Here is a 16,357-nt window from a genome sequence, read left to right on the forward strand (position 1 = left end):
GTGTCACCCTAATCAAATATTTATTGCTTCTGATTTCAGGTCAAAAAAGTCCTTCATTTACAATCTGAGACGAAAGCAAGTTATCAGAAATTGTGTTTGATCATAGGCCATATGAGAAATGACTGCTAATTGGACTGCAAATATACACTCCAAATAAATGCCCTTTTGGGTCCAGTTTACCATTTATTAGTGGTTGTACTCTATAGAACCAACAGTTCAATGTATAACCGAACCAAATGGCTTTGGGATATTAATCCTATTATAATAACGCCACGGCACTACATGGTATCATGGGTGTTTGACAGAACATCTTTCAAAAGAACCAGAATAATCGACAATGAACCTCCCAGTGGTGGTGGTGCTACATAAAACCAGGTTTGAAATATAGAACCTCTCAAACGAATGATGATTACAATTTGATTTTAAAATTAATTTAAATGGCATCGATTACATTGCAAGTCAAAGTGTCAAAATGAATGAATAACGCATTATTTAACAGATGAATGCAAACAAATGATGTCTCAGTGATGTTAATCCAATGTTTGGTGACTACATTTCAAACCAAAAACAAGATTGTTTAAATATATATTATATATATATATATATATATATATATATATATATATACACACGCGCGCGCGCAAACACACACTCACACGCACGCGCTTTTTAGCATATTGGCATTCCTTTGCGAATGAGCATTAATAATTTTCTTAATAAGTATTCTAACGACTGATTAAAATGAACTTCTAATTAATTTGAATGTCCCTTTAATATCTGTTGAACTTGCAGGCCAAAGTGCTGAATAAAAAACAAACTATTGACTCAGTTGTTCATCCTAAAACAGACTCGTTGGTTGTTTAAACGGACAGTTGCTGTTAAGAAGCGACCATTGAAAAGAAAGAACAGGCCCACATTCATGTGTTTGTCAACCGGGGGGGATTTTTTTTCTTACTTAATGCGAACGTTCCTCTTCCTGCACGCAGAGCGAGACTGATGCTGTGCGTCTTGCCTTGCGTGACGTGGAGGATCTGTACATGCTGGAAGGCCGCGATTTGCTCAGATAAGCGTGTCCTGCTCTGGGTAGGACGCGCACGCACGCGCGCACACACACACACACACACACACATACACACACACACACACACACTACACACACACACACGCACACAAACTCAAGCACACTCACGCACGGTTTCCCCGCACTGGGAGCGCAACAATGACCCTTGTGTCTGTCATGGCTCTCGCTCGTCTCTCTTTGCTCTCTTTGTCTGCATCTCAGGTGAATTGTAGCCATGTGATCAAACGCCCAAGCCTCTATCCATTAACCCTCGTAAATGAAAAAATGGGGAACAAAAAGCAGTTTTGTGCTGCAAACATGAAGAGAGGAAAGGAGGGGAAAAAATGATAACAGAGAACGATGTGTGCGTCCTTTCTCCCCTTATGTCCGAGCATTGACACTAGTCGCGCACACAGAGAAATTCCTCTTCAGCAGAAGGGATGCCTCTGCCTGCCTGCTCTCCGCGTGCGACACACGTATAATATATTGATATATATTTGCAAGTTTCTGGATTTATGGTGATGAGGATGTGGGGGGTGAAGTTGCTTGGTGATGAAGATGAGGGAGGAGGGAAAAAAGATGGGGTGGGTTGGGGTACCTCCACGATGCCTGCACCCCACTGATCAACTCATCGGACCAGGCCTGGAAGTGAGTTTTGTATTCTTTTTGTTTTTGCGCGCGTGTGAGTGTGTGTCAAAAGTGTTTGCTCTTCAGGTTGGCGCCGCGCACAAGGGAGGAAGCTGCGGTTTTGCGCAGAGAAGTTGACTTAATGCACTTGGATGTGCACGACCCCCAGGGAGCGAACTGTGGGTCTGCGCGCGCTGTAATTACGCTCGTCAACGCAAGTGGAAGTCATTTATTGGGGTGGGGGAGCTTCTATCGAACCATTCGTTATGAATTTTTATTGTTGCACTGTAATACCTTTCACTTTTTGCTTCTGATTAAATTAGATTTAGAAATTAGAAGACTACTTCAATACACTTGGTTTATGCATCTGTGCTTAGTCAAATGCATTTATCATTCAAGTGTACTCGTTACATACACATAAATAGAATATATTTAAATATACGGAAACGCAAATTATTAAAACTGCCGGATGAAATTTTTTTTCGAAGTGAACTTATGAAGTTGTGAAATAAATGTAAAAGAAAAGTGCAAATATAATAAAAATGTATTGCCATTTGGTTACATTTTTAATCTTTATGGCACGGCCCGAAGGAATATCGTAAAAATGCATTTTTTAATACACGCACATTATTTGGAATTTACGTTTTAAAATCAAAACTCTTGTTCAAACTGTATTTTTAAGTATAATAAATGTAATATTTTCCATAATTGTGCAAATAACTCGTAAAAACAACTCCAAGCAAAATAAGTTATTACGCGCTTCGTAACATTGAAGGAATAAACCCCACCAGCCCCCGCGCTTACAAGAACTTTTAATTTTAATGAGTGTATATAGCGTTCCTGTTAATGGAGACAACACACACACACACACACACGCACACGCACACGCACACAAACACGTTTCTATATCACTTCATGTGTAGCCATGGCCTGCGGCATTTCTTAAATTGGCCGGAAGTATTTTAGTTCCTTTAATTTAAATTGCTTGACGGCATTAAAAGAAGCAAATTGATATGCACGCAAGATGACGTTGATAAAATGTCTTGTGGTTTGTTTTTCCTCTCCTGCAGGTTGTTCTCATGTTCAAGCTGCAACACGGGCCTTCTTCATTCATCCATATCACATTTAAATCTATTTGGAAAACACACCACTGCCCATTTGATATACTGCAGATCAGCTACATACTTTAATAATGGCTTATTATATGACCTTGGCCTTTAGGTCCAATTAATCAGATTCTCTAAATTGAGTCGTCCTTTTTTGTATGAAGACAAAATAGTTTTTTTTGTTTGTTTGTTATATACACGTTACATTTAGGCTACTTCAAACCAACTCAACCCAAACGTGATACAACTAATTTTAGTTAAACAAAATCTAAAGTCATGTTAAGCAATGTAAATAATTCAACACATGAGGAAAAGTAACCCTAAAATAGCGTACATTGACATACTGTAAACTGACTCATCAACACAGTTTTTTGTGTCTAACAAAATCTAACTCATATCACCTTAGTTCAATTTATCTTAGTAATATATCTTTGCTCATCACGGTTTAATTAAACATAACATTATGCGACATAATGCAACATGTCTTTGCTCAGCCCAAATAAACTAAATTCACCTTAGCCTGATAAAAAACAAAAAACGAAAAAAAACCCACGTAATCTCATTTTACTCCAGGTCTGTGTAAACAAACATATCATAGAATTGCCAAACTTACATTCAACATACTTAGCTCAATACAGCTTAACTCAAGGGACATATAATGCAAATCAACCCTTAAAAACGATCGAAAGCATAGCTTTAAAAAAGAAAAGCATTCACATGCATTTTGTGACATTTCCTTTGTGAGCCTGTTGGTCAGAGCCTCGGGGGTTGGTGGTTGTGGCTGTAAGCAAAAAAAAAAAAACTGGAAAATAAAGCTCACATGGTAGACCAGTGCCTGTGCTAACCTGCCATGTGACTGCAGTAATGGGCCTCTGCATATCTGCACACACACCAACCACAGTGTCACAAGAGTCTGAGACACAGCTCTTCCTGGGATGGGAGGGGTGGGGGGAGGGTAGGTGGGAACAGTGGGGAGAGGATGGGATGACAAGGTCTCATGATCTGTGGGGAGGTGAAAAGGTCACTCCTCAGGTGCACATCAAATCGTTCGAAACGTTTTGGTCACAACGTTGAGTGCATCTTTACATTCTAACACTATTCGCTTCAAGATCTGGATCCAAAATGCGTCTGGTAAAAAGCTACCAAAGTTTAGTTTTGATTGACTCAATCAGGGATTCACCGTGTTTATTATTGTGGCTTGCAGTTGTGTAGACCAGTACTGCATCATAGGGTTGTCCTTCCTTAGGTAGCGATATGCATTGCCAAAATATTAGACATGCAACAAATACAAAGCACACTAAGATACCATGTCAAACAAAACGACACATAATTATGACAGACTTTGTTTTTAAACTGATTTGCACAAATTTTGCAAAGGGCGAGGTATGGGCCTGTAGAGAACTTCACAAATCTCAATGCAGATAAGATAAGGTTTGAATCCAGGAATTTATTTTTGAGACTAAAATAGAACAGAATACCGTTGATTTTTCTTATGCCCACAATGGGTCAATTCATTTCTTTCCAGTAACAAAATAGATAGTAGTGGTGGAAATTACAGAGTAGATTATACCAAAAAACAACAATAAGAAGAGTATCACAAGGCAGCCGCACGTTTTCAATGTGAGACAGGCCTGGACTGCTGTCAGTGTTTTAACACGTGTTTAAGCAGGGACATCCCTAAAAAAATAAAACAAATAAAGATAAATCACAAATGCTGTCTTTTGAACTTTGCACTGAAAACAATCCAGACAGTCCTTTTCCTCTTTGGCCCAAAGGACACCACATCCCTATTTCCAAAAATCATTTCAAATGTGGTCTCGTCAGACCAAAGCATACTTTTCCACTTTGCATCAGTCCATCTCAGATGAGCTCTCGACCGGAGAAGCCGGTGGTGTTTCTGGGTGCTGTTGATATATGGCTTTCGCTTTGCATAGTAAGAGTTTTAACTTGCATTTGTCGATGTAGCAATGACTGACAATGATTTTCTTAAGTGTTCCTGAGCCCAGGTGGCAGGATGGTTTTTAATGCAGTCCTGCCTGAGGGATCAAAGGTCATGGGCATTCAATGTTGGTTTCATGCATAGATTTGTCCAGATTCTCTGAATATGTTGATGACATTATGGGCAATAGATCTGTGTTTCCAAAGCTTTACTGAGTCAAGACTCATATTTCACATTGAAAAAAAAAATCATGACACATGACTAAGCTAAAGAGTTCAGAAGAAATGGATACGTAGGTTAATTATGTATCTTCTGTCATTGAGTGGAAGAGCATTTGATTGTTTTGCCTGTTATGTGGCTATATTGACATTGTATAATTTTCTGCGGCCTACCTGATAAATTCTCATGGCACACTGGTTAGGAATCACTGCTGTGGAAGATGAAATCTCAAAATTCCTTGCAAATTTACGTTGAGCAATGTTGTTTTTAAGCTGTCAGACTATTTACTGACACAATTCTTCACAAAGTGGTAGATCTTACCCGATCATTGATTGTGAACACATGAGCATTTCTGTGGTGTGGCTTTTATACCCAATCATGACACTCGCCTGTTTCCAATCAACCTGTTCACCCGAAGAATGTTATTTATTTATTTTTTGTAAGAATTATTCAACTTTCCCAGCCTTTTGTTACGTCTTTTTTTGTGTGATTCAAATCCATTGCTCTTTTGCCGTGGCTGAACATTTCGATAACCTTTATTCAATTTGACAGCTTGGTCCCAGACTTTCCCAAAAAGTGTCACGTTTCTCCTTCAGAAATATCAGAATTCAAATCTAAAAATTTGAGACGTTGAACCTGCCCAGGCCCATGCAGCTCAGCACCACTTAACCTCGAACATAGAACCTCTTGACTTTGAGGCAGATGTGCTCACCCACGATATTTACATGCATATTCTATTCTCTTCTCTTGCATTATTTACTAATACATTAAAAAACTATCGTGTAATATAATGTAATATCTTGTGATATAGTTATCATTGAGGAATTATCTCTATATCGTGAGTTAAATTATGTTAATGTTCACTGACATTTAGACCAAGTTGCTCGCATTGCATACAGAAAACAAAAACACCCTCTTCTACTGTCAGAGGGGAATTCTTAAAATGTGTGACGTTGGATGGAGAGCAAAGGCTGGAGTAAAAAAAAAAGAAAAACGGACAATGGTCGACAGCAAACAAGAGATGTAGATAGAAGTCAAATATTCACATGCCGGGTCACAGTCTGCATTAAATGGATGTTAATTGGCGGAGAGGCATTCCTGCTTCTCGTGCCACTGCAAGGAAAAGAATGCTGGCATTTGTTCCAAATAGTGACAAAAGAGTCTGAAATGATACCGATTTTCCAGCACTCTGAATGTAGTTTGGCTTGACTTGTATGAAACTCTCGGAAGCAGGGTTAGGCATAATAATTGATTTGTTGATGAAATCATTGTCAAGAATTCTGTTGAATGTGTGAGCTAGATGGTCATTAAATCGTATCTGGAAGCAACAGACGCAAAATGGAGGATGCGGTACCGCTTGGCGTGGAGACAAACGACATTCAAAGAATTGATGATGCAATACAGACCCACCCCAATCGATGAAAAATCACATTATAGATACTGTACATATTATATTCCTTACCACCTGTTCTTGCAGTTTACTGTAAAACCGACATACATCAAGAGTTTTAACCATTGTATATTAACTCTTTCAGGGGCAGTGGTTACCACAGTTGACAGCTTATCATGTTATCAGGTTATAGGGTGCATGAAAGGGTTAACCACCGAAATGGGCATCCAAACTGTCAGACAGGAATCAACCTTCAAAGGGCTGCTACTTTGACATATGCGCAGCAGCAACGCATAAAAAAATATAGTAACATTCACAAGTATGTATTTTCTCTGCTCGGTTGCTTGGTTACAACTGGACCTTAGTTGGGGGACCTTTTCCGCCTTTTTCCACTTAATTATGCGGCATCTCCTCCAGTGGATCTCAGTGCTGCAATATTGTACAACACTAAAGGCACGGAAGACTAAATTCACGCTTGTCTGCATACTGTTAAAAATGCGTGAAAAAGCAGCAAATTCTGTACACCAATTCATTGAGTTATGTGAAAAAGACACAGGCGGATAAGCGCTGGTCCGCTGTTATGACTCTGGTGCAGAAATTCTGCAGAATGTCAAAGAGGAGAGGCTATAGACTAATCGCAACCCCCCCCGCCCCCCCAAAAAAACCCTCTCAGGGCTGGTGTGGAACCAGAAGAAGTCCGTCTGAACAGGGGGAATTCCAATCTGCAAGTATCACTGAGAAAAAGAAAAAACAAAACACGTGATTGAAATATTTGGACAACCAGTTCCAGAAATTCCTGTACACCTCGTTAGGAGCGTATAATGAGATTTTTGAAAGATTTTTGAGGTTGTATGGTTGAAGATGACACAGTGGGGTTGCCGTCACTGTGTGGCTGGAGGGCTATATGTCATCTGGATGTGTAGGCTGTAAAGTGCTGGGAAAAAAACACACACAACGGTCACATTGGGAACGGGTCATGAGATGGTGACACGTGGATAAGAAATAGGCCTGGCATCTTGCTTCGTTTTTTTTGTTGTTTTTTTTACCCTCGAAGGAAGTGAGGGATGCAGGTGTTTGTGGATGATGCAGCGGGACGAATAAAAAATGATTCTGCTTTCTGACCTCTGCCCCTCCTTTTTTGCCTCCTCTCAGTTTCACCCAATGAATTAGTGCAGCTGCACCAGTCCTAAATGGGTGCCGCTCTTTTTTCCTGCTAGTGTATGTGACCCACCATGAATCCTCTCTTTGTGCTTCCCCCCCTCAGCTCCCTCCTTCTAGTTTCTTGCCTCTTTTTGTGGGGGGGGGGGGGGACTTGGGTTGCAATGGTGTTAGCAGTGGTGATGTGGTGACCGTGGTAGAGATGGAGGAGGCAGCCGGAGGGAGGGCTGGATGTTGGGTTTTGGGGGGGGGGGGGGGGTGGCAGCATAGAACTTGTTGGATTACATTCCAGTGCAGCTGTGGAGGCTGGTGCAGGCCAGAGCGGGATCATCATTGCATTGCAAAGGCATCATGAATGGACTATTGTTTGGAAACGCCCGCATCTATTTGCTACTAACTTCATTCTGACAAGGGAACAGAACAACAAGCGGATGAGGGACATTTAGAAATCTTTTCGGGGTTTGGGGAGAGGAGAGCGGGGGATGGAAATCAATGTATCGTGCCTTTGTTCCATTTTAAATTGGCATTCAAATATCAAAAATTGAAAAAGCGTCTGATTATTTTGTTTTGTTAATTGCAGCGAAAGCCCATGCAGGTGGTCCATGGCTTTCAAAGAGGTCTGACATGACTTCTTCCACTTCTGAATACAACCACTAACTTGTCATGATCAATAATCAATCAGAATACCATACAAAAGCACAATATGAGAGCAGCATGTAACAGTGCTGCATACATTATCTGGAGCATGAAATAAAAGGCATCATGTTCACCTTAGATGCTGATTCCTCAATGTAGTGACATGTGCAGATTGCCAGAGATGTGGTTTATAAAAAGTCCCCCCCTCCCAACCACCCATACTTAACTGATCCAAGGCAGCCATTTTAAATATCCCATTGCACATTGTCACAAAAATTCCACAAAAATTACAAATATGGAAATGATGATCTCGTCTCACTTTTCTTACAACTATACATGGCGTGAAATCTGTGCCTGTTTATTTGGACATAAAGCTAATAGTCACAGTAAGCCACGGGCCACTGCGTTATGTGAATGGCAACAGGAAAAAACTGGAGTAAAAACGGCTTCTCAGGGGCCCAGCTCATCTGAGATGGACTGAAGCAAGGTGGACAAGTGTACTGTAGCCTGACGAATACACATTTCCAATTCTTTTTGGAAAATCATTGATGTTGTGTCCTCCAGGCCAAAGACAAAAAATACCATCCGGATTGTTATCTGATCAAATTTCCCAAGCTTGTCAACCATTGTGCAATGATACGTGAGCAACCATTTTTTCATGTCTCGGTTGACTGATTTGTGAAAAGAGTGACTAAACATCCAGAATACATTAATATGACCAGTTATTGTAAATACAATTAAATAGTAAGATCTAATGCAGTCCTTTTTTTCAAACTATCATTTAATTTCATTTCTTGACAGCAAGTTGTAAATGAAAAGAATCAACACAGATCAACACAGTCAAAAATAGAGACATGGTTGTCTTTTTTTTTTTACTGTGACTTAGATGCAAGAGTGATGGTGAAAAGCAGAATGTGATGGTGGTGATGATGATGGTGGCAGGACAACGACGCACACGCACAATGGCACCATTGACAGCAACTTTATGATGTTTGCGCCCTACGGCCACACATGCCAGCTTAATAGTCAGCCATGTACGGTGATTATTTTTCAACCCTTTCAATAAAAATGTTCTCAAGGAACCACTTTACCATAAGCGTTTGTATGTGCTTTGTGCTTTGGCTGTTAATTTGCACTTTATTCCATGTAAGTATTAGCAAAATGTTGATCACACACTTTTCTACTTTGTCAGTTCAAATAGTTTATATGTAGTGATATTTTCAAGCTAGGCTCCTTTTGGCAATTTTTAAATGACCCATGGGAGCAGAAAAGGTACCATGCACTATATTTAAAAGACAAAATTGTCCCAAGGAAATCATGGAATTGAAGGATAATATTGCTTCACTTTCATGAAATTTAAGGCAAGGAAGCACTTTAACAGTCTTATATGTCATACAAGGACAGCAAATTATATATATATATACTGTACACACACACACACACACACACACGCACACACGTTTTTTGGTACACTTTTTTTCCTCCATCACGAGCATGAACACAAGATGGCGGCATGCACGGTTACGGCGGCATCCATGGTTACGTTCTTCCAGTGACGCAGAAGCCATCATCTTGCAGTGAGGCGGATCTAGCCTCAGGGGCTGCTTTTTTTCCGCTCCGTTTGGATTCACTGAAGTCAGCATCAGAAGCCATCCCCACCGAATCTTTCGATGTCCAACTCAAGAGCTCGGGTTAATAAAACGGATGTTGGAATTACAACTGGTTGGATATCGCTATGCTCATGACTGAGGTGTTTTGTTTCTCTCGGAAACTCGGTTTAATCTGAGGATAATTGATGCTAGCCTGCAGCTAGCCAGCAACTATCGTAACTGAGAGCTATATAAGTATAGATCTATTGCCTTTATAAATCCAAAAGCAATACCTGATTTTGGTGTATTGTAAATCCCCTCAAATTGAAGACAAAAGTCTGCGATTAAAGCACATCGTTTCATTGGAAATCTAGTGTGGTGGTAGTGCGGTCAAAAAGATGATAAGTGTGTGTTTTCATGGCCTGTGAATGACGAGATGATGAAGTTGACATTCATACATGAGTTGAACTCATTCACATCGAATTATCATTAGGTAGAGAGCAATAATAGACATAATCATATTAGATATGAATTATGACACATCTTACTCAATGCCTGTCATATTATTTAATAATTTGAGCTTTTATTAAGGAGCGTAATTACAAAATCTGTGTTTTCCAACCTGTTGGGCTGTGGCACGTGGACATTCTGCCAGCAAAACGGGAGATCCGTCAGTCTGTCACTGATGGACGACCGTTTTGGTGATGTCTGACAGAAACACGCCCCCTCTGTCTCGTGTGTTGATTCGTATGGCTGCACTTTGTGCTTCCTGTACAGTATGTGGCGATTCGCACCAAAGAGCTGTAATCCACTATTAAACCAAGGAAAAGAAGATGACGACAAAGACGAGCATTTATAGACAGGAGTACTGCAAGCACAGTTTTGGATTCTACCCTTGGTCACAATGCAGAGCGGTATTGTGGTTAAGGTAGGACATTTAAAATCTTAGATGAAAATATTTAGGATTTTTAGGAAGCTAAACAGTGGGAGGTAGCCACCAGCATGCTGCCGCTGTACTTAACAGTTCAATAGATTCGCAAATTAGTGGATATGCGAAATGTATGCCAATTGTAAGTGTGGGTGAAGCTCTTTGGGTAGTCACCGTATGACGAAGGTACAATGATATATTGTGCACTCCATTTACCATTTTAATCACGTTGGATTTTTCATCTGTTGGACAGTTACATGTTTTTTAGGGGGAGGGGAAAGGACTGACAGACTGACAATTTCAGTTTGGTTTGGCCTGAAATAATGACTGACGGACGATGATCGACGGGTGCCCAGGCCGCTGACAAATGACAAACAATGCTCCGGCAAAATTTTATAAGTTGTCCACCTCTGCTTATTATTATTCAAATTATTATTGTATTGTTTTTCTATCCATCCTAGTGGCATTTGGCGGCAGTCATTATTGGTTTGAGAGGTCAGAATTTATTTTAATTATCAAACTTTCATAAGATTACCTTTCTAGTAAAGTGGTAGAAACTTTAGATGTCAAATTTGGTGTGTATTTCTGTCCCTGTAATACATCTGACAGTTCCTGTTTACTTGCATTGGGCTTCCACATCATTGCTGTTTTCATGTAGATAAATTAAAAAGGTATTTCGGAGCACATGAAACTAGGTGAACCCTCGATTCCAAGCCTCTTTGAAATTGGTTTACTTCAGTCACCATCCAATTAACCAATTAGCTGCTTCTGCATATGAGAGGCTGCAGACAGACAACACATAAGAGGCTTTTAATAAGATGGTCAATTTCTGTCAATATGCTGCTATAGGTAACGTAACACCTGGCGAGAGTGGCTGCCTTTACAGCAGCTTCTATACTTTTTGTTCTTCTACTTTCTCCCTTTCATAACTTTGCTGCTGTAAATTGGGAATTTCTCCATTGTGAGACAAATAAAGTTTTTCTTATTCTTCTTTTTCTGTCAATATGCTGCTATAGGTAAGGTAGCACCTGGAGAGATATGTAGAGCTGGCATGACGAGAAAGTCTACTAAAATGATTCCCATGTTTTTGCTGCTGCTGTCTGTGGTTCTTTAGTCAACATCACCATTGCCGCCTGTGCACTAAAAACACAACCTTCTATAATTATTAGGGGTCAAATATTTGCGCTGTAAAGTCGCACTGCCAAATGAGACATTTCAATTTATCCTCGGTACTTCTGTTAGTATCAGGACCGCGATTTATATATATATATGTTTAAATATTGTCATGTCATCATGTCATCTTCATCAGAACTTTTTTTTATATCGTCCCTTCAGTCAACCCGTAAAATGTTCTTGTTTTTTTCTTCAATCTCAAGTGCTACCAAATTGAGATGTTTGTGTTTTTACCTGTTGAAATGCAAGAGTGTCCTGTTGAAAGTTGTATTTTAATTTTGAGGATTTTTTTTTGCGCCTCTACGTCATGACCACCACCAACTAATTGTTTTCTTAAAATGTGTATTAACTAGAATGATGTAATTATTCATTTATTGGTTTCTATAATCTCAAGAATCTATACAATTCCCACTGGTATAGTTTATTTTTAATGCATATTTGATTCATTGATTAAAATGCCTTTTAAATGTGGCTTGTTACTCAACTGTCATATTTGTTAGTGATGAATACATTTCAATACATTTCTACACAATATATTGCAATGCAATATCCAGTCTCGATCAATAATAAAGCTCCTAGTTTATATCATAAGTAATGTATTCATTTTTTTTCAGCCATCTTGAATGTGGATTGTTAGTCAGCCGTCGTATGTATTTATGGCCGTAGAACTAACATACATGTCACTAACTAACTAACTAAATAAATAAATAGATACATGTGGAAGAACTGGAGCAGACTTGCAGGAGAACATTTAATTAGTCTGTCTGAGTGAAATAAAGAGGAAAAAAGAGGTGGTGCTGAGGAAAAGACGTCCACATGAAAGACTCTGTTGTCCTCGCAGACGGAAGACATGAAAGGCAGCACGACAAAGAGACGGATGAGATATCTGGGCCAGCCAGTAAAATTTGTGACAATTTGTGAAAGCCCTCCTCGTGTCCCCTATATTCTTCTTTGTTCTAGATTGTTTCTTCAATAAAGTCATTTCTTCCCATGTAAAAATGCATAGCAGCACCTTTTCGTGTCACTGTACTGGGCGATGACGTTTGCCTGCATGTTAGATTTTATGAGGGGCCATCAGGGACATCAATCAGGATGACCTCTACACTTTTTCGGAAATTAACAAATGAAATGCTTTTAGCTTTAAAAATTGTGTTGATGAGAGCATTTCAGTCGTGTGTGTGAGACGTAATCCGTCCCTGACTGCCCCTCATAAAATTAATCGTGCAAGGTCTCAAGCTGCAAACAAAGATAGACACACTCACACACACACACAAACAGACACATACACACACACGCACTAGTTGGACGAGTGGCAAGCATGCAGAGACCAGAATCAAAATGGGCATAATGGATTGGACTCAGAGGCTATGCGTTCATGTCACCCACATAAAATTTTATTTTTCTACATCTCCAATTGTAGCGTGGAGTGTGGTGTGTCAGTCTAATCTCTAATCACCACATTTCTGACGTGATTGTCATGGAAATTGTTTTCAGTATCAGATGTAAACTAATTAGGAATCCCTGAAAAAAAAAATCTCACTTTGGCGTCTTGACTAAACTGGTTGCACTGGTCAACAGAAAATTTTAATCAGAGATGGCTTGATGTGTTCCTACATGTATTTTCGAAACCGACTTGACAAAGTTATTTCCTTTTTCCTGAGCACGTCATAAATTTTTGAGATCTTTTCGGGGTTTTTTGTTTTTACCTTTAAAATCTTGCGCAACATGCTGTGTAATTTATAGCTATGATGTTGGAGAAATAAATCCCACCTGTTACTGAACCTTAACCTTAATCCATAAATACAGTATCACAAAATATATTAGAATATTACATATTAGCATGAAAAAACATGCTCAGCATTGCATGTGATCATCCAATCCCAACAATTGAATCTCAGTGGACCTAAAGGGTTGGAATCTCAATTCAATAGAAATGTACTATTACTAGTTGTGATTCATGTGTTGATTATTTGATGTTTTTGTTGTTATTTTCACATAACTCAACACAATGCAAATTAAAACACAACTGTTCTATCATCTCGCCTTTTCTTCTACCATCGATTTATTTATTTTTATTTCTGACAAAGTTGTTTGTTCAAATTATAAGATTGCAGGCTCAAAAAAACAAAACAAAAATGTTACATATTACAATTATATTAGCCGATGGAGGGTGGCATGCTCCTGATTTGAAAGATACCTCAATTGTGAAAACTAAGCCCCAGTACAATTTGAGGTCTTTTCTCAGATCAGTCTTGTTTGTTGTACCCAAGCTGAAAAATGACAATGACAACTTGTGGTTTTGCGCTACTCTCTCCAAATTAATTGAAGATTTGTCCGTTTGTTTTGTATTTTACTGCACTATCTTGCCAAACCAAATGCCCAACTAGTCCAGCAAATGTCCATGTCCTTTTCTAATCTCAGCATTTGTGACAGCCCAGCTCATTTGAAGCTAGGAAAATTAAGAAAGAAAAGAAAAAATTCTCCATGGTCATCTGCAGTGTAATTTCAAAAGTAGCCCACAATCTGTTCCATGATTGAAGGGAAAAAAGTTTCCCAAAGAATCAGTGATAATAAAATAAATCCGCTCCAGTTGGAATAAAGCCTAAAGTGATATTTGAAAGATCGTCATAAAAGGGCTAATCCAAAAGAAATTGTATTCAGCCATATCTACCCAACTCACATATACTTAGCTCATGTTTGATGTTTGGTGGGTGGCGACACGTAAGAGTTACGAGAATTTAATACAGAATTGCACAAACTAAAAAGGGACCAACACTATGGCATTGCTCTCTTCTTTTTAAAAATAGGTTTGAATTCATTTATTTTTTGGCAAAAGTTTTGAAGGGGTAAGGAAGGGCTGATTTTAGCGTTCTCACTTGACAGTGCAGATGTGCTTCTACCGTGTCGAGGCTATTGCATGAGATGGGCATCATTTAAAAGGAATAAAAGCAGCTGCTTTGATTGGCTATAATTGGAGTTGGTTGTGATCACTCCCACGGTAGCGCAGCCCACCCTCTCCCAGATCCACTGGCCTGCATGCATTTGCAAAATTACCAACACAAGATCTAATCTGCCTCTGTCCAATTATACGCCACACATGATGGATTTATGCGGGTCACAGAAATAGAGCCACAAGTGAAATCTGGCGACTTGGTGATGAAGTGCCGCCTTCATGAGAGAAAATACAAATGTATGTTTATAATGTTTTTAACGGGGGTTTGAGTTCTCTTTTGCTTCTTGGCTGTTTGAGAACAAGTTGCTATCGAGCTACAATGTCCTATCTTGGCGCATGTCCTATTGTCAAGGGGGCAGCGTGAGCAGTGGATAGGGCCATCCCCTCAAAACAAGCTAATTTCAGCAAGAAAGATAGATACATACAGTACATGGACAATGCACTATATTTGTTGATTATTGAAGTGTTTTGATGAAAGTGTTTCAAAATAAAAGTGTTTGAAAATGTGAACAAATTTGACTTTTTTTTTACAGCACTGTGCAAAAGTCACCTTTCCATTTATTGTCTTAGTAATGATACAATACAGTACACATAACTAGAACGTCAGCGGGAGAACCTCCAACCAAAACGATTTTAGTTTGGTTGTCTGTCTATCTGTTTGTTGCTTAACAGACTACTTCCTGGTTCATGGTTGCTGGAGTTCCGAAGATGACATGAAAATTGTGAGGGGGGTTGAAGGTTCCATTAGGCTTTTCCAAAACTTAAGGTCAGGACCTAAAATTTGTCATGGGTCACTTTATATTGGGTCACCAAGACTGAACTGCTGCAAGCTACATTATCACTCTGGCAGAGAACAATGAACAGAACAGTTACCATGAATTAATGTTATTTAGCATGAATTTATGTCGAGTATATGTTGAATGTTATGCTAATTTTGGTAAGTGTGGGTCTTGGTCTTTTATGTGAATGGTTTGGGGCTGCAACAAAAATAAATTGCTACATTCGTCTCTTCAATCAGATATTCACCAAGATGGCTCATCATTGGAAGACTTTTTAAAGGCACACATCACCACATTACAAATTGCTTTGCAGCTATGCCCTTAAGGCTTATTCACATTCGTTAATGATTGTTCGTCTCAGTCATATCCGAGTCATGATGAAGTCATTTTAAAGATAAGTAAGGCCTTACTTTTGATTAAAAAAAAAAAAAAAAGCCTTTTTAAGGCAAAAGACTCCCATTTGTGGATTAAAAAATAAATAAAACATTCCACTCGCTGCATCTTATTATTTTTACATTAATTTGTTTAGTATTCATACCTGTACTATCTATAAAATAACAATGTATTACTATTGCATTTGTAATAAGAGCTGCAACTACCGATGATATTAAGAATCGACTTATCTGTTGTTTATTTTGTCAATTAATGAATGATTTAAAAAAACATGTTTTCATTTTCAACCTTTTCTTTCAAAACAAGGCAAAATGTTGGACATTGTTTTCCAAAGGCATTTTTGCACGTCTCATTTAAAATAAATAAATAAATAAATAGTCTGTCCGTTTTAATGGAGGACCACAGAG

General features: G+C 39.0%; 1 long non-coding RNA gene across 1 annotated transcript; it reads left to right on the forward strand.

Moving 5' to 3' along the window:
• The first annotated feature begins 1,276 nt into the window (after positions 1-1,276).
• Positions 1,277-12,824, forward strand: LOC147200183 (uncharacterized). Its single transcript, XR_015101778.1, has 2 exons — positions 1,277-1,708; positions 9,022-12,824. It is a non-coding gene; the product is annotated as an uncharacterized LOC147200183 (long non-coding RNA).
• The last annotated feature ends 3,533 nt before the right edge of the window (positions 12,825-16,357 follow it).

The sequence above is a fragment of the Hippocampus guttulatus genome, chromosome 9 (assembly GCF_054856545.1).
Source record: "Hippocampus guttulatus isolate MCC_2025c chromosome 9, RoL_Hgut_1.0, whole genome shotgun sequence".
Classification (NCBI taxonomy): domain Eukaryota; kingdom Metazoa; phylum Chordata; class Actinopteri; order Syngnathiformes; family Syngnathidae; genus Hippocampus; species Hippocampus guttulatus.